Genomic DNA, 19,980 nt, shown 5'->3' with positions numbered 1-19,980 from the left:
CAGGGAAGGGCGTCTCTACTAACAAAGAAGCGTGATGATTAAAAAAAAGACAAAGGAAAGCGTTAGGCGTGGAAGGAAGGGGTCAGGAGGGCCGATTTAGAGTGAAGAGTGAGTGCCGTCTTGGCTTTCGCTCATTGTCACTCACCTGTGAGTGCGGGGGCTCTGTGTGGTGGTCATGTCGACAGCCGTCTCTTTCTCTCCAGTGGCAAACTCTCCGGGCGGTCGCGATCACCTATTCACGTGCTCTCTGGTCGGTTCCCTTCTCTCGCCGCAGACGGTTCTGGTCACTGCAGGCTGCTAACTACAGACTTCCTTGGCCAGTGTTCACACTAGTGTTTCCAGGTCACTGCAGACAGCGGGTCACTGCTCTCACTGTAGGATGCGATGCTCTTGTCTCGCTCAAAGCTCCCAGCTGCAGCCTCAGTCTCTGCTCGCTCAGTCCGCTGCTATGATTTTATACCTTCCCCGGCTGTCACGTGACGCTTGAACAAAAGTTGCTGATAGCTGCCTTTGAGTTTGAGATTGCTCCAGAGCCGAGTGTTCACATGGGGGTGAGGGGAGGGGAGTGGGGTCAGACTGACACAGCACGGAAAACAGGAAGCACGCGCCGAACTCCCGGAAACGGGGAGAGGGAGGGGGGGGTTTAGGGCCTCAGAGTCAGGACAGAGAGCGAGTGAGTAAGACTGAGACCCGAGTCCGAATTTAGGGAGAATAAGGAAGCGTTTGACTGACAGAAAAGAAAATGAACAAGTCCTACACAAGGCGATCAGGTGAGGGAGCAACGCCGGGACACCACCGCCTTTCTCCGAGGCAGAGAAGATATGCCTCGGAGAAACGCAGCCTCGTTTTCGGATTGGGGGGGCGTGTTTTGCTGTTGTCTCCTCCCTGAGACTTCTCGCAAAAAACACACCCCCCGATCCGAAAAGGACGGGGCAGGATCGGAGTGACGGGACCTATTCTCCAATGGCTGGCCAGCATTTACTAGGCCAGCCAATGGAGAACAGGAGAGAAGAGGGGCGGGAGCAAGCCCCTCTTCTAAAAGTCACTCAAAGTCATTAAATCTCGCGAGCGAGACTGCGCAAGCGCAGCCTTCGCTAGCCGAGACCTAAAAAGGGGCCCATATTGCCTTTCCACAAAACACCACTTCCGTAAAGTTTTATAAAAAGGGTGGGTGGGGGGGGGGGAGGGGTCTCTTACAGAGGCATGTTTTCTTAACTTTACTTAGATTAAAACAATGCACGTATTAGTTCACACTCGCAGGGCCGGCTTTAGTGCTGGTGGCGCCCTGTGCGACAATGTTTGTTGGCGCCCCCCCCCCCCCCAATGACCACCTCCACCACGGATTCTCTCACTAGCACCCTTTAACAGTGACCGAGTCTCCATAACCACACTCTCTCAGAGGCATTGAATTAGTTATATAGCGCCACTCATACCAGTGTAGGGTGTCCAAGCACTTTGCATCACACACACATTACACAGAGACAATCAATCATACGTGTGTAAATCAGTGTATAGGAAATGTTACATAAGCCAAAGGACTAAAAGTGTAGGAGTCACATGTCATCCATACTGGTAGGCAGTATAGTTTAAGAGTGCTTGGTGTGGAGAAGCACAAACTCAGAGTCGAAAAAGAAACAGCTTAGTTGGGAGTTTTCTTTAAAAATAAGAATCGATTTCAAGCCAAATTAACCCCTTTTGCAACATTAATCAATGCTCTAATAATGTATACTTTGCAGTGTGTATGCAGTTCTAGGATGAAAGTTAATAGCTCACTATTCTATATTAGGACTTTAAGTTATAAATTGCGAGTAACAAAAGGATGTCTCTTTTGAAAGCAGTAACCTGCTGATCTGTTTACATCATACGTACTCTGTAATCTACTTGGTACACGTTCTTTGCAGCAGGCATATTAACCCTCTGCACTAACTTCACCTAAAAGTCAAAACCTCAACTACACAAAATGCTGATCTCTCTCCAGGAAGTTAATTAATCACACCAGTTATCTTGACATTTATGTGAGGCCTGGTAATTGCCGGTGGAAAGAAACGCTGCAGCAGGTGCTTCAAAAGCATAATAAACTTCCAAACACGGCGCCCCCCAGGAAGCCAGCACCCGGTGCGGTGGCACCGGTCGCACCGCCCTAAAGCCGGCCCTGCACACTGGTGAAACACACCTGAAAACAAGTAAGGCCATTTCTGCTCAGGCCCCCTGCCCCCGCTCCATGTGAATGCATACATTAGTGGGCGGGCCCAGCTAGAGAAAGGGAGTGACACCTCTGCCCTTTCATAAAAGGGAGGTAATGGACGCACATCTGCCTCCAGAAAGGCCACTCAGGCACCCACTGGGACGCTGGGGGCATCCGAACGGAGACACCACCCAAATCTGCCCCCCAGGCTGCCCAAAAAAGCAGCCCATAGCTGTAACTCGGATATCGCCCCTCGGCCATAGTGCCAGTATCGGCCACACTCACCAGCCCTCACGCAGCAACATGCAGGTAACATAAATAATCCATCAAGACCCCTTTTGGTGGAAAAAATTGCTGCAGATTTATTGGCAAATATGCCAACATGGTGGGCTATCTTACAGGCGATCCAAAGGCAAGCCGCCCCTCGCGGCCTGCCACCTGATGGGCCAACTTGCATCGTGGCCTTAGCCAATTGGTGCTTAGCGGTTGTGGTGAGGGGATAGCCCCTCCCACTTCCGGTGAACCGTCGGTCCACCTCCTTACTCACACACCCCCTACGAGGGGCGGAGCGTTTAAGTGACCCCCGGTTGTACAGGTTTCCAACCGCCCGTAGGACAGACGGGGCGCCGTCGCACCTCAAGGTCCACCGCAAAGACTTCCTGGGGATATTAGGCCTCAGCACCCCTTGTGCTTCTGAAGAGGGTACCCCTGAGTACATTTCCGCCTCTGGATCGCCCTGTAACTCCGCCTGCAACACAAATAAAAAAGATTAGAAAATCCTTCCCCCCCACCCTGAGTACGCCGGGTAAGCGGTAGGGAGGGAAACGGCATCAGGGTGAGGGACAAAGAGGCCGCCAGGTGGGCGGGAGAGGAACCTATACCTCTCCCCTTCCCCCACCTCGGCCGCAAGTGACGAGCGTGACCCGAAGGGGGCTCCGGACACTAGGTTATTCAGTGTGCCATCCTGTGGCACTAAAGGGGTCGCCATCTTATGAGGGTCCCCTGCGGGGACGTCATCGGTCAGCCCACATAGTGCCAATATCGGCCACACTCACCAGCCCTCATGCAGCAACATACAGGTAACATAAATACTCGGACAAGACACCTTTTTGGTGAAAAAAATTGCTGCAGGTTTATTAGCATACCAAATATGCCAACATGGTGGGTTATCTTACCGGCGATCCAAAGGCAAGCCGCTCCTCGTGGCCTACCACCTGATGGGCCAACTTGTATTGTGGCCCTAGCCAATCGGTGCTTAGCGGTTGTGGTGAGGGGATAGCCCCTCCCACTTCCGGTGAACCATAGGTCCACCTCCTTACTCACGTCCCCCCCTACGAGGGGAGGAGCGTTCAAGCGACCCCCGGTTGTACAGGTTTCCAACCGCCCGTAGGACAGACGGGGCACTGTCGCACCTCAGGGTCCACCGCAAAGACTTCCTGGGGATATTAGGCCTCAGCACCCTTTGTGCTCCTGAAGAGGGTACCCCTGAGTACCTTTCCGTCTCTGGGTCACCCTGTAACTCCGCCACAGCCCTGGGTGTGGCGTCCGTCGCAGCCAGGGCCCCCCACCAAGGCCGGCATTCCTACTTACATCCTGCTATTTCAAGGGCCTCTCCCCTATCCAGCAAGAACAGGTCCATGCTTATACTGGACAGATGTACCCCATCGTCCTCAAAGCACCCTGTGAATTTGGCGTGTAGCACCCATGTCTAATGAAGCCAAATCCCCTCTGCTTAGTGATTTTACGCATACCGCAGATAAACCTCTTGTGCGCAGGCTCCATCGCCTCCCCCGACCGAGCTCCATGCCCCGGGAGCCAGGGACTGAATTCAGACCACTAAAGTTCACCTCTCCCCAACTGATTGCTAATAGGCACCTTGTGGTCTTATTCTAGGGTGCATTACTTCACCACATTGACCAGTCAATTTCATAGTTCTTTTCGATTGATCCCTGGTGAACATAGTAATGGTGTCACAACAGGTTTGAGGGAATAAGTGTATGGTGCCCGTTATTAGACACTGCACCCTTTTGTGAAGTGACAACTTACGCAGCCTACTCTGCTTGCTGAACCTTCGACTGGTCACAGATGCCCGGTCCCTGCTATCCACCTGTGACCCTTGATACTTACACCAGTAATGGTGTCGGACTACCAGATTCTATGTCACATGTTTCGCTGTAGTCCCTTTGGTGGATCCGCTGGGGCCCTTCTGTATCCCTGCAAATGCTGTGTCACGCACTACGGCCCGTTAATGCCCTTGCCCGTCCCTCAAAGACACCTGACAGCCTGATGCCCCCCGCAGCTATGGTGAAGGGTTTTGGGCCCAGCACACCCAGTCTGTGTTTCTAACATTTATCTTCCTAGAGGCGCCAGTTAGTGTGAGTGGCTATCCCTGTCCTGGCAAGGCATGTCAAAGGCCATTCCCCCCTTTTGGTGACTATCCTGCCATGGGATATGTGACATAAGCACGGGTGTCCTCGTGTACCTGCCGTGTAAGAGGGTGAACAACATGAACGAATACTTGCTCCTTCTTGAGCAGTGGGAACGGCAAAACAATCCTTCTTAATCATGGTAGCCAAATATGCTCTGACCCCATGTTCCCCTCAGCTTATTGCACCGCAACCCACAAGTTAGCTGGCAGCTTCCGCAAATGCCTGGCTCCCTGGCTATAGGGGAGGTCTTTTTGTCTGTCCTGGATGGTCCCGAGGATCCATCTCTTGGTGCATGCTTGCAACCCTTAACATTATCACATTAGTTGGGCAAGCCCACTGCCTGGCCGCAAGCTTAGCTAACGTTGCCAACGTTGGCGTTATGCCGTCTATGGTGTTTAGCTTCCCTTTGCTCCAGGGTAGAGCAGCCCTGTCTGGCGGTGTGTGTACTGAAGGAGATGTGTCCTGGAAGTACCATTGATATGAGTTCAAATGTCACTACTTCGCAATACTTGGTGTGTTTAAAAAAATTAATAACAGGTCCAACCTATCACTCGGGCATTCCTCGCTTACTTAGGCATGTTGGATTGACGGAATTCCGTGAAATATGTAAGCTATCTCCCTAGGCATACCCTTCATTTAACACAGGTTTTTCCTCTTTAGGCATGTCACTAGTTGTCTCCATCATGCGTTTAAGGCCAGTTTGATTTCTGCTTAGGCAACATCCCTTCTAACACACTGTGTTGAATAACTACTCATGTTTATCTCTTTTACAAGTCGTCCAAGTTAGCCTCGCACTCGTTGGACCCAAGGAAGCTTTTAACTAGCACCCTATACGAATGTATATACATGTTGCGCAACTAGGGGAACTATTACTTCCTCACTACGTACTTCCCGGCATGTAAATACTGCAAAAGGTATCCCTGCTTTAGTACCTGAATAACCACTAAATAAATACTGTCTAGGTAAAAGCTTACCAGTGCACCTAGCCAAGGGACCTCCACTGCGTGTCAACCCCTGTTGTTGAGTTTTCGACTGTTGATTTTGCCTGCCCACATCCTGACCCTTCAAGTAAAACCAGCCAACCAATCGTCTACATGGCCATTAACGTGCCAACATGTGTCCAATGAGATTAAACCAGTTAGAGGCTTTATTGTCTCAGCCAGAGCTGAATGGTCTTAGTGGGGTCAGACTGGAGGAGGTATGTGTGGCTAATGCAGGCCCAAAATCTGTGCAAATTGATAATGCATCACCATAGTGCCAATGGGCCTGAGTATAAGAAACTGGCGATGCTGTGATACAACTTATGTAAATGTCTCAGCTTGGGCCAGAATGTAGGCGGTATATGTGTGGCTTATTCAGGCCCATCTAATCTGCAGGGCTACCCAGCTTGCTCAGGCAATGTGCTGAATATTGCCTGGTATTTAGCCGCTATGTCATTGGCTCCCTATATTTACTACAAAAGGAGCACTACACCTACAACAAGCCCATCAGTTGGCTTAGTCAATGCTTCTTAGGTGCATAAGATAAATAAGCCACAATTATAGCTTTCTTGCATAGCCAATCGAGAGGTAGTCGCCCCCATACATGGCTGCCAAGGTTTTCAACTGCTATGTGTGACATTTCCATCATTTCAGTGCATAAAGAGTGACATTTAAAAGAATATGAATGACACTTTCATGCTAGAAATCAAACAATGAAGATGAGGGAGACATACCGATATCAGTAATTACACCCATTTGACCAACAAGAAACATTAAGAAGACCAAGGTTTAAGGCTGCTTTTGTGAGGTATTTCCTAGCTTGGAGTGTGCATGTGTGAGACAGTAACATATATATGATACTTTAGGAGTCAAAGTGCCTCGTATGGTATGAGACTGACGTAGCTCAAATGGAGCAGAGTATCACAAGTATACACAGTCAGTCTGAACAGCCTGGCACAGTAAGTACAGGAGATGGGCGCATGCAAACTACAAGCCTTGCGCAATGTACACACCTTGCGCTGAGGGGGGAACCGGCTTGTGCCGGCTTCGCCTCATACTGAGCACGCCACTCACTGGCCCATGGTGCCATCATCAAGCTGCACCACAAAGGCCCCCCATGCAGCAGCTGCACCTAGAGAGAGAGCAGTGCCCTCCCCTATCCGGGGACGGGAGGCCCAAATCTGCCCCTCTCGAGCACAGGACACCAACCAGGCAAACAACCCCAATATGGCTTTGGTGTAGTAGTATACTGAAAATGCAACGATTCTGGACAGGTGGCGCATGTGCTTGCGAAGAACACAGTCCCTTATCAAATTGGCGCCAACCAAGTACAAGTCTCTTTTTATTCTTCTCAACCTGTGAGAGCAAAACTAACACCAACGGTCGCACTACAGACACACAGCGCTCCGGTTACCGAGCCCAGTATGCCTCCCTGCAAAGCTTCACCAAGCGCCGCTTGGGCCATGTGTTCCACCCTTACAACATCACTAAAAGGTTTCTTTTAGATCTAAACAGAACCCCCTATATGCTAGCTGGTAGAGTCACCTATTATTTTCATTACTATTAGTGAGCTGCTGCTGTGTTACCGTATTGCAAACACGTCACCATCCCCGAATATTGTATGGAAACACATTTAGAAATTTGAAGAGTATGCCCGTGCACTGTCACTAACTCTTCCCAAAGTGGGCATGAAAGAGCGGGGCTGTATCAAGATCAAATCTGTTCCAAACAGGGGCCCCCAAATAAGTTTCTACCAAGGGCAACTGGTAATACTACCGCATGTTCATCAACGCATCTAGGCTCTCCTAAACCAGCGGTTCGCCCACTGAGGTGCACCAGAGTTTTACAAACTTGCCTCCCCTAATAGCTCTGCAGTCTTTCTTCATGCAGGAGGCAAATGGCAAACTTCATAAGGCTCAACAGTGTGCTGTATGTGAAGTTAAAATGGAGGTCTAAAGCAGCCCTTCCATATCCTTATGGTGCTTAGCTTGATGAGCCGCCGGCCGGTATTTGCTGCATTTGTCATTGCCTCCAGATATATCCTCCAAATACTACACTACGCCTACAACTAGCAATTATTTTTCTTGGCTTTGTCAATGCTTGTTAGCTGCATAAGATTCACAAGCCACCATTATGGCTTTGTTGCATTGCAGATTGAAAAATCTTCAATTCTACATGGTGAGACTGTTGCATTTATGTTTAACATTATATCCAATGACTTAATTCAAATCAAAAGCAAGTTCTACAGCAATTGAGGGCATTACCACTAAACCGCACGCCAAATAAACAGAAATCAACAGTGCCGCCCTGAGAAGCCGATAAATGTATGTAAAACCCCATCTGTACCAGCTAAACCAATAGAAGCGGATTAAAACAGGGACACTGCAGTGACCATCAGGTGTCCTGCCTAGCCCTCCATAATTCCGCAACAGCCAGCTCGGTCACATGCACGCGTGCCGTGGGCCCAAACTGGAAAGCAATGGCCATTTTGAAGCCGGACTGGTGATGTACAATCCTTACGCGGGCAGTGAAGCAGACCGCCTTCTAGCCAGCTCCTGCTAAGAGCCCCCTCTTTGCCTAGGAGACCCTGAAGCACAGACCTTCCTTACAACACTAAGGTCTTGGAGCGCTGGCCGTTACTGCACAACAGGAAAGTGCGTATCACTGCGGCTTTGTTGCCAGGGGTGAAACTGTTAACCGCCCCTCCTCCTGCAGTCTTCAATATACTAAAGCAAGGCCAGTAACGGTTGTGTGTATGGAGATGTTTGTTCAACCTACTGGTTGGCAATGAGTTGGACAGACACTCCTTTCACCCAGGGGCTTGTGACAGCTTGCGTTCGACGGCCAATGACCCGCACGTGCGGGAAGTATGACTATAGTGACACCAACAATAGCACAATGAGGTGGACATGACCATTGTCAAAGCACGAGTCCCAGCCAAGCAAACTGCCTGAGGTCATGTGATTTGTCGATGTGCCCTTAATTTGTCGCAGGACCCTCTGACCTGAAAACGCCATGAGAGAATGGATAACCGGAGCAGGCTGGAAATGAGCAAAAGGGGCCTGGGCGACGCAACAGTAACTTAATTATGCATGTTCGTTTCTGTAGCGCGAAAAGGCCCCCGAACACGGGCACCAAGCTCATTACGAAAGATAAACCGTTTTAAACAATGAGCCCACATCTTTGCTGACACTAAAATATGTCAAAATTCCCCCAAGACGGGTGCTGATCCAAGCAGATTAAACCTCTCTCCTCACCTGTGAGGATTGCACAGCTAATCTAATCACGCTGTGCTGCCCAGAGAACACGGTTGACAATCTCAGCAATGGCACCCTGCACATTTATGAAACGCACACCACATCAAATTAATCTGGGATTGGCAGCAAGATGACAGACATAACATGAACACCATATATTATGGCTGATCAAACATTCAACACTGACCGTAGAACAACAGACCCCCCTACTTGTTACTTCACCCTGTCACAGCGGTTATTCGTACTTCGCTCTTAGCAGTGCTGCCTGGCGGCCAGGACACCCCCTGTTGATACACCGCCAGCATCTGCTTGAGCAAGGATAAACTTCTTGGCCTGCACCGCTTACGAAACCATTAGCATTATGGCGAAAGAAGGCATACTGCGACGTGCGGGTCAGGGAACACCAGGAACGAAAGGTGACCCCTAACAGCTATCCACCCCTGTCTCACACCATGACAAATGTCGCGCAGCAGCACGACCTAACGGCGTCAGGGAAGCGGGGTTGCTTTCCACAACCACCCTCCTAGCCTCAGTGATTACCGTCAATTGTTGGCAACCTCTGTGGAATATGGCTCGATCCTTGAGGCTCTCACTTGGGCTTGTGTTAAAACTTATCAGCTGACATCTTAGCATGGTATAGCGTGTCGCATAATAGTTATAAGTCTACTGCAAATATATCCATCAATTTCTTTCCCTATAACATTAGACCTAAGACAGTGACCAGAAGTGGTACCTTTATGGTCAAGTGACAAAAACTTTAAACATATCTGTGCTTTTACCCTTCCCTCAGTGGATGGTGCCTAATCCTTTCAGCAAAACAGTTCATTTTCCAACAATGATCCTCCCCTGTCCAAGAGTGATGTATGCATGGTGCACGTTACTGTCTGTTGGAGGGGCCCCATTCAATGGAATTCATTGATATAAATGTTTAATTTATGGCTTCCGTACAATATGTCCCAGACGTACAGAAATGAGGGCGAATAAGGAAACTGTTCCCCAACCGCCATGTCGTGGTTCGGGATTCAGTCATCACAGATTTAGACAAAACCATATTTACATTCACAAACGCAGAGGGGGTTGCCTAAAATAGAAAGCACTGCTCGAAGAAGTGGCAGGACTGGCAACAACTGCTGCAATTGGATACTCCGAGTTATTCACAGTAGATAATCACAGCAGTCCTCCGGAATGGGTTCCGACACTATGACTAGCCAGAGCCCCGCAGGCATTCTCCATATAGGTGTTGCATCATAGCAGAACCACCCGTCGTGACCAGACGTCAGCCCTGGGAATGCCTGATATGGAAACCGCAGAACAGTTTGCGAAACCGAGTCTAGTAACAGTAAAACATTGACTTCACTGTACGAGCGCGTGGTAGAATCATGTTGGTTGTTGCAGCGCCCGCATCGTGCTCAAATGTGACCGGACTACCCAGAGGGAGCGCGGAAGCTAGCGGAGGCATTGCACCCGTCCCCACCGTGTGCATTTGCAAGGGGGCACCGGATAATGTACTCCGGAACGGCAGGGGTTGAGGGAGACTCAGCCTTTACCAGGGGAGAGAATAGAAAAAACGGAACCGACCCGCGCTCCCAAATAGGTCCCGCGGGCCGAGGATTGCCACGCGTTGGCCCCGATGGCGGACCCTGTGGCCACTGGGCAGAGCGTGTACAAAGTCATTCACTCTGCTTCGCCATCTTTGCCCTCGCACTGGTGCGCTCCCCGCTGCCCCTCCCCGACGGCCCCAGAGATCCAACATCAATCGTGGGCTGCAGGGCATTTCCATTAGAAAGCAGGCCGAAAACGCTGATGTGCAATGGGACCCAGACCAACCCCTCGTGGTCCCATCCGAGCCGGCCTGGCCCAGTATGGGCGAGCCCTGTCGCCACCGGGCAGAGCGGGAACAAAACCACCTGAGCAGAGAAACTGCCGCAGGCCCGTGCGGGCCAAGGTCCGTCGCGGGGAGCCCCAGGTCAACCTGGGCCCAGCACTTACTGTCTTTCAAACCCGTCCCTAAACAGGCCCCAGGGCAAACCCGCTGATGGATTCCCCTCGCCTGCTCGCTCGGCCTGTTCGACGTCGTAACGTGGGGGCCCTACCTGAAGGCCCACTCCCTCGCAGCCCCCACATGGGGTGGCCGCGCTGGGGAAGAAAGACCCCCGCACTCCAGGCCATGACCTCGGCCACTGCCGGGCCGACCTGCATGGCTACTGCCTCCAATCAACACCCCTCCGGCCCCGGCACCCGTCCCACTCCCTAGCCCCGAGCCCCACCGGTACCGACTAAAGCGGACCTCCTGGGGGCCGGGCTGGGAGCAAGTAATTGGGACATGGTCCCTTCCGGGCCTGGCCCGCATGTTGGGACCCAAACAGGGGGGAGTAATTGGCTAACCTGTGATCTCCAGCAGCAGTCCCCAGCAGGACCTCAACGTCGTCAGGTTGAGGGATAAAGAGGCCGCCAGGTGGGCGGAGAAGGAACTTATACCTCTCCCCTTCCCCCACCTCGGCCAGAAGTGACGAGCGTGACCCCGAAGGGGTCTCCGGACACTAGGCTGTCCATTGTGCCATCCTGTGGCACTAAAGGGGCCGTCCTCTTATGAGGGTCCCCTACAGGGACAACGTCGGTCAGCCCACATTGACGGAGTGCCCGCCTTACCAATCTGACCCTGACAATTAGTTACCCCCATTCATAAACTCATTTAGTACTGACTCTTCGAAAACACTTCCTCATTTTATTTTTGTTTCCTGCTGATGGCAAGTGCTCCAGAAAACCAGACCAGCATTCTGGGAGGCAAGTGGTGATGCCAAAAGCCTCCACAGGAATACTTAGTAGAAGATGCAGGTGGCCGCAGTGGCGGCTGGTGAAATTTGAGGGTGGTATGGCAGAAAGAACCAAGATATATTGCTTTGTGAGGGAAAGTTCTTCCATAGGCGTTCAAGGAGTTTAGAATTGAGGCTTCACATATAATATGCTCAGCATTATTCATTTTAGGAACAGCTAACCTGTTAAACGTTTTAGTAAAGATATAAGAGCTGATAAAGGAAATTTCCAAGTCCAGGATAAGTGACCTCTGCCAAAGAGATGTGGCCAAAGGAGAGTTTCACTCAGCATTGCCCCATCCAGTATTGCCCATTCTCCACTGGCTCATTCGATCTACTTCCAGAAACCTTCACCACCTACTGATCCACTATTTCCCTCCCATCGCCGATCCCTTGTTCCCAATCAATAAATCCCAAATGTACCACAAACGAGCCACCGAAGACCCATAACCAATCCCAAATCCTGTTTACATTCTTCCTCAAGGTTACACAACTTATTCCATGCTGTACATTGAATAGAAACACAGCGCAATGCTGCATGCCATCACTTCACAATTATCGGTAGAAGCACAGAGGATTTCTTTCCATTTTAATTACTTTAACCAACAGTAGAACCATTTCAGAAGGTGGCGCTATTTACTGAAATGCCTACAGTGTAGTATCAGTTTTCAAATACACATATGCATGAGAAATAAGTACTTACCAAATGTAGAATGAGTTATATGCTGCCACTTCTCCCTCGGGTTTGCTTATTCAAAACAGTCCAGCATTTTTCATTTGTAAAAACGGTAGTGATGTATTTCTGCCTGAACCTTAATTGTAAAGCACGAGTTCCAGCATGTTAAATAGAGTGTATATTACGGAGGCCTTTACGCAGTTTAAAAATCACTGGCATCCAACAGCTGTGCCAAAATACACCCACCGTTTAGCTATGTTCCTGGGAATCGAACCAGTGACCTACAGCTTACACTTGGGTAAAAAATCGTAAGGGGTTAGAAGTGATGCGGTATGCGATGGCGCCTCTGCGTATAAACGTTAGTATCAAGTCAAGTCAAGTCATACGGTGCTACAGATAGGGGGAAAACCCTAAACCCCCTAAAACGACCGAAGTCTGACAGCAGGTAATACAAATGATCTGTGCACGCGTATATAATAACAACAGTATGTGTTACTGTATATAGATCAAACAAATGAAGCAGTGGTCACATGGTATTTTCCTTCTTTATGGATTTATTCGGTGATCAGATGCCCAGCCAACACGTGTTTCGTCAGGGTATGAACCCACGACTTCTTCAAGGCTAATGGACACAAGTCAAATTGCGATTCTCACTGCCGGTTGTAATTCTGTCCCGGCTGAAATGGGGGTGAGTCAATCCCAGGAAGCACAACAAGTTAAATGAGGTAAGTACCAGCAACCAAAGCTGCAAATAACGAGTAGGATGAAGGCGAGTACGCTACAGGTCGACAAAGTAAAGCGCCAGAATCGGAAGTCACCATGTGACCACTGCTTCATTTGTTTGATCTATATACAGTAACGCATACTGTTGTTATTATATACGCACGCACAGATCATTTGCATTACCAGCTTACACTTGGGTACCAGTAGCAGCTGGTGCACAGACCACGGAGCTATATGAATCAGCGCTGGGAAAATGCATGGACCCTGGAGGTTTACAGCAAACACCTAGTTCCAGATGGAAAGTGTAGCCTGCTTTTGGGTCTGTGTATAATCCCATTTCTGTTGGTTAATGAGTGATCTGTTTAAGGCCACAAAGGCAGGGCTTTAAGTGGGCTGGGTCTCACTGGGTCTGAGCACCCGCAGTTTTTTAAAGAGGGCCTCAAACTTTTTTAAAGAGGGCCTCGAAATAGGGCTCTGTTTTGTGCCCTGGCACCGGGAATGCGTTTTTTTGCGAACTGCAGTGACAGCAGGCACATTGATGCACGCTGCTCACTCTGCTCACCTCTCACTAGTGGAGAAGTTACGGCATGACGTCATGCCAGGTGAGTGCTGTAGGGGAAGGGAAATCCTTTAAAGAGTCATTTTCTCTCTGGATTTCCCTTCTCTTTTTGAAATGCAGGAGCAGCAACATTGTCGTGGTGTCACCAGGGCTTTAAGTAGAAGCTTTTTGAATATTATATACAAGCCTTAGTTGCTGACTTGTTGTAGGTATGATGTTAGTTGTTGTATCATATGTCTGGATTCAAAGACGAAAACAGCAAAATACAAGCCGGGAGGCACACTATGCTAACCACAGATTTTTAGCTTACGTGTTTTAAGCCACACCCTTAATTACATTGGCCACTTAAAGCCACACTTATGATGCTATCAGTGAGATGAAGAGGCTCACGCGACCTCCGCCGACCTGACTCTCCGGGACCAGGGCCGGACTGGCCGTGGCGGGCACCGGGCGTTTCCCCGGTAGGCCACCAGGGTGGGGGATGGTTTTGGGCCGCTGGGGGGCCGTTTTTGTTACCGGGGGTCGGCAACATCGGCCCCCTGCAACAAAATCGTCCGAAACCGGCCCTCGCAAACAGCTCGGCTGCACCCCCCACCTCAGTCCTCAGGGCGGGCCAGCCAAGCAGTTTGCCAGGGCCGGTTTCGGTTTCCAGTCCGGCCCTGTCCGGGACTATGCTATTTGCTATCACCCAGGGCAGGTCTCCCTAATGGGCAACCACGGGGCCAGGCAGAGCCAGCAGGCATGTCCTGGCAGAGTGCCAATGGAAACCGCAACACTGATCTCCAAGGGTCACTAAAGGCCTGGCACAGGACGGCAGATTCTTCCTTCTTACCGAAAACAAGTAGTGAAGATATGCGAAAGTGCAGTAGTCTATTCCAAAGTGTTGGATGCAGGTGATAAACCCCTTCTTATCTGTTCGCAGGATACCTACACAAGCACATTTTGGCTTTGGGGAATTAAAGTTATTTTTCCAGGACCACATCGTTATTTCAAACAGATAAACTTGGATTTGTGCTTGCGGGATGCAACTTAATAAACACTAGACCACCAATCCTAACATTGAAGACAGACTTCTCTAAAATGCATAATTTTCTATGACGATTGACGTTAAAACCCTTACATCATCACGCAGGGCTTCAGTCTGCATCGCCCTGTGGGAAAGGAGAATTTCATGGGATGCAGGCTACATCACTGCTGGGGCTAGCTTATTATGAAAATGATGGGAAGCAAAGAGGTAAGCCCTGCGTGAGAGACTCCCGTACTTGACATGTATTGAAATTACCATAATTTCTCTGGTGCTGTTCAGGCTCCTAGCAAGTATAAAGCATCATAGCACTTACGAAATGCGTAAGTGCAAGGTTAATGGAAATATTTTTAAATGCCTGGAAATAGAGTGGGCGCCGCACCTGCTCCCTAGTGCAGAAACCGCCACTGCAGGTGGGTGTTCCTTGTTACTGAAGTGAGCAAGCAGGGACCATGGACTTGCTTTGCTTTGTTGCGATCATGCAGCTGCTGTACAGTTTGCGGACCTTCCCGACACTGTAGCTGGCCCGCGATGCCGCAGCCGGCCTGAACTGTTGTATTTGTTGGTTCACGATGTCGTGATATCCCCGGATGGAGCTATCAACTTCAAGGAACTGTCTTTTGAGTCTATTTTTGCAATATTCATATTTTGAGTACTGTATGTTGGATTCCTATTGTTTTGGTATTGTTTTACATGGATAAATACTGGCTATTTTTCTAAAACTGGTGTGGTGTCCTTTTGTAGTGTATTCACTGTGATACTGTGTGTTATGTGCAAATGCTTTACACATTGCCTATAAGATAAGCCTGACTGCTCGTGTCAAGCTATCAAGGGGGTGGGCAGGGGTTATTTTAGAAGTGCAATCCCCTTACCCTGACTGGTGGCTACTTGGACATGGTGCATACCTCTGCCACAGAGAGGCCCCATTTCTAACAGAACTCACCAGTAAACTCCGCTCTGCAGGCAGCTGGCAGAGTTTAGTTTCAACACTCAGTGACCTCCACCCACTGAGCACAGTTTACTCACCATGCCTAATTATCATGCTTTCCATGGTTTTGCTGAACCTTTCAACTAACTAATTTACCTGAGGGTGGTAGTGAACTGTTATCTCACACCACATTCATCCCACATAGCTTTTAGGTATTCAGACATAAAGTTAGTCCTTCTATCAGAGACCAGCTCTTTATGAAACCTAACCCTGGTGAAGATCCCAAGGAGGGCCTTTGCTGCTGCAGGAGCAGTTGCAGTTCTGAGGGGAATTGCCTCTGGTCCACTACCACTTGGATAAAGATATTCCCAGATTTAGTTTGAGGGTCAAGGGGCATAACAATGTCAACCCCTACCCTCTCAAAGGGAGTCCAAACCACTGGTAGTGGAATTAAGGGAGCCTGGGTTATGCACCTGTCTTGCCACTGGCTTGATAGGTCACACAGGAGCGACAAAACTCCTTCATTTTCTCAGAAATCTGGGGCCAATAAAAATGGGCAACCAACATGTCCCAGGTTTGGTTTGTCCCAGCTAGGGGGATGTCATGGGCCAAAGTAAGGATGAACTCTTTACACGGCCGGCTTTAGGGCGGTGCGACCGGTGCCACCGCACCAGGTGCTGGCTTCCTGGAGGAGCCGTGTTTGAAAGTTTATTATGCTTTTGAAGCACCTGCTGCAGCGTTTCTTTCCCCCGGCAATTACCAGGCCTCACATAAATGTGAAGATAACTCGTGTGATTAATTATCTTCCTGGACAGAGATGAGCATTTTGTATAGTTGAGGTTTTGACTTTAGTGCAGAGGGTTAATATGCCTGCTGCAAAGAGCGTGTACCAAGTAGATTACAGAATGCGTATGATGTAAACAGATCAGCAGGTTACTGCTTTCAAAAGAGACATGCTTTGTTACTTGCAATTTATAACTAAAGTCCTAATATAGGATAGTGAGCTATTAACTTTCATCCTAGAACTGCATACACACTGCAAAGTATACATTATTAGAACATTGATTAATGTTGCAAAAAGGGTTAATTTGGCTTGAAATAGATTCTTATTTTTAAAGAAAACTCCCAACTATGCTGTTTCTTTTTCGACTCTGAGTGTGTGCTTCTCCACACCAAGCACTCTTTAAACTATACTGCCTACCAGTATGGATGACATGTGACTCCTACACTTTTAGTCCTTTGGCTTATGTAACATTTCCTATACACTGATTTACGCACACATGATGATTGATTATCTCTGTGTAATGTGTGTGTGATGCAAAGTGCTTGGACACCCTACACTGGTATGAGTGGCGCTATATAACTAATTCAATGCATCTGAGAGAGGTTATGGAGACTTGGTCACTGTTAAAGGGTGCTAGTGAGAGAATCCGTGGTGGAGGTGGTCATTGGGGGGGCGCCAACAAACATTTTCGCACAGGGCGCCACCAGCACTAAAACCGGCCCTGACTCTTTGTATATGTGGGGGACCATTATTCTCCTGGCTGCCCCTGGTTTGGGGTCCTGGCCTCACTGTACAGAGGCTCATCCTCCCAGTACACCCTGAGGGTACCACCAACATTTCCCCTGGTCTTGTCTTTTAGCTTGCTGCCTAAGGACCTCAAGAGTAGGGCACTTCTTTTGCCCTTGGCATAGGTCCTCTTTGGTGGCTCCCTCTACACTTGAGTTCTGCCAGGTCAGGCCAGACTCCATCAGTTGCAGTTCCCTCATCAGGCACTAAGGCATCTCCCGCAGGAGAACTCTCTACTTGGTCCTGTGACCTCTTAGAAGCTGCCTTAGCAGACGTCTTTGGTTTGAGGTCACTTGGTTCACTGTTTCAGGATCCAAATCCCCATGAGTTACCAGACGTGCTGCCTGTGCTCTGGTAGTAAAACACGCCCACTCAGGGAGACCCAGCATTTCTGCAGGAGCCTTCCTCTCCACCTCTGCCCATTCAGAAGCCTCAAGATCATTTCCCAACAGACACTCCACTGGGATGGCAGGGAACACAACCACCTTTTTTGGACCAGTAACCCCTCCCCATTCAAAGCTTACCAAGGCCATTGGATGGAGCTTAGTCTTATTGTCAGCACTGGTAACCTGGTGACTGACACCAGGTAACATTGGATCTGGGGGAACCAGTCTCACTGGCACCTGTATCACCCAGAGCCTTTACTTCAGTCTCATTGATCTTTGGCCTCTGTCTATACTTCTCCAAGCTTGAAGGCAAGACAGCCTGGGCATCAATATCCACTCCACCCTGGGAAACTAGAGTATCCTCTGTGTAACCTCTGGCCTCTCCAGGGTACACCTCTGCCCAACTCCTATGTTAGCCAATCCCTTGGACTATCCACCATTGGGGGACTTTTTGGAGCATGCTGCATCCTCTTTCTTATGACCTGCCTGATGACAGTCATGACATAGTCCAGAAGCCTTTTCTCGAACCCTATTTCTACCCTGGTACCCCTTGCCTTTGGACTGGGAGAAGTCTAGGGCCCACCCTAGAACTTTTCATTTTGCCTTGTTTGTTGCTCACCTCCTTCCCCTACTGGGAAGTCTGTGAACCCTTTTTCTGGTCACTCCCACCATGGGTCTTTCTAGACACCCTGGTTCTGACCCATTTGTGAGCTATCTTCCCCAGGTCTCTGGGAGAACACAGTTTAGAATCCACCAAATGCTGATGCAATTTCTTTGTGGTAGAATTGGTTAAAATGTGCTTGCTCCTTCATAATCAAATTATACATCCCATCATAAATGTCCATCCCATTGCCTTTTATCCAGTCATCTAGTGGTTTGACTGAAGAGTCCACAAAATCCATCCATGTCTGGTTTAGACCTTTATGGGTGTCTCTGAACTTTGCTCTGTACTCTTCTGTAGTGAGCCAACTCCTATCAAGGTTTCCTTCATATGCTGATAGGACTAAGCTACCTCCTCATTAGGGGTCAGAAGTCTATCTCTGCCCTTGAGTATAATTCTCAAAGTAGAGAGCCCCGGTGCTGTTGTGCTATCCTCCTCATTCTGCAGGGTCTTTCAAAAGCTGCAAAGCACTTGTCAATATAATCACCATCACTAAACATATGGATAATCCCTTTGGGGATTTTAGGGTCAAAGAATTCCTTCTTCTCCCTGGTACTATGATTGCTGCCACCATCTTTGGGCCTAAGGCTCAACTTAACCCTTCTCTCTTAAAGGGCTAGCCCCCCCCCCCCCTCGAGTTCAAGCTTTTTCCCCTCCATGTAGAGTTGGTCAAGATCATCCTCAAGGGTTTCTACCACCTTACCATTAGGGGGTCTACTAGAATGACTTCTGTCATTTCCCACCGGTGAAGTGGGCATGGGGAAAAAATGTAGGGCTTTGACCCTCACCATCCTCTCCATCATTCTCTATTTGGGAGGACATCATCCTCATACTCTTCAGGATTATCTTCTGAGGCATGGTCCTCCCTCTCTAATCTCACTTTCTCATAGGAGCTAAGGAGCTTCTCCAGGTCTTCCTTTTTGGCTGTCACCTTGTAGCTAATGCCCCCTGCTTTGCACAACACCCTCAGCTCTATAATTCTCAGGTCTGGGATGACTGCCCGGTCAAGATTCTGACCGGCCTCCTTTGTGTCTAATGTTTAATAAGTAGTTGAGACCGTAGTAAAAAGAAAAAAAAAGTTTAGAATTTTTCCTAACGTACTAAGTCTTTTTAAATACCGCAAGATCGCAGACATCCACGACAGCTTCAGCAATCAGGCCCCCCCGACAGACACAGTCACCTCAGACTCACCACCCCCCAGCCACGTCACCCCCTGCTTTCCTGGACCCACGTCCACGACGAAGACACCATCAAAATCATGAACACCGTCCACTCCGGTTCACCATCCGACCCCTGCCCACACCACATCTTTAACAAAGCAAGCTCCACCATCGCACCCCATCGCCGCAAGATCATCAACAGCTCCTTCGAGACCGCCACCTTCCTGGAGAGCTGGAAGCATGCCGAGATCAACGCCCTACTCAAGAAACCCAAAGCTGACCCCAAGGATCTCAAGAACTTCCTGCCCATCTCCCTCCTCCCGTTCCCGGCGAAAGTCATCGAGAAGATCGTCAACAGGCAACTGACCCCCTTCCTCGAAAAGAACAACATCCTGGACCCATCCCTATCCAGATTCTGCAGCAACCACAGCACCGAAACAGCACTCATCGCCGCTACCGACGACATCAGGGCCATGATGGACAACGGAGAAACCGCGGCCCTCATCCTCCTGGACTGCTCGGCCGCCTTCGACACTGTCTGCCACCACACCCTCCGCACACGCCTCCACAACGCAGGGATGCGCGACAAAGCACTGGACTGGACCACCTCCTTCCTCACCGGCAGAACC

This window comes from Triturus cristatus, chromosome 10 (assembly GCF_964204655.1).
Source record: "Triturus cristatus chromosome 10, aTriCri1.1, whole genome shotgun sequence".
NCBI classification, from domain to species: Eukaryota; Metazoa; Chordata; class Amphibia; order Caudata; family Salamandridae; genus Triturus; species Triturus cristatus.
Note: the sequence above shows the minus strand (reverse complement) of the source record.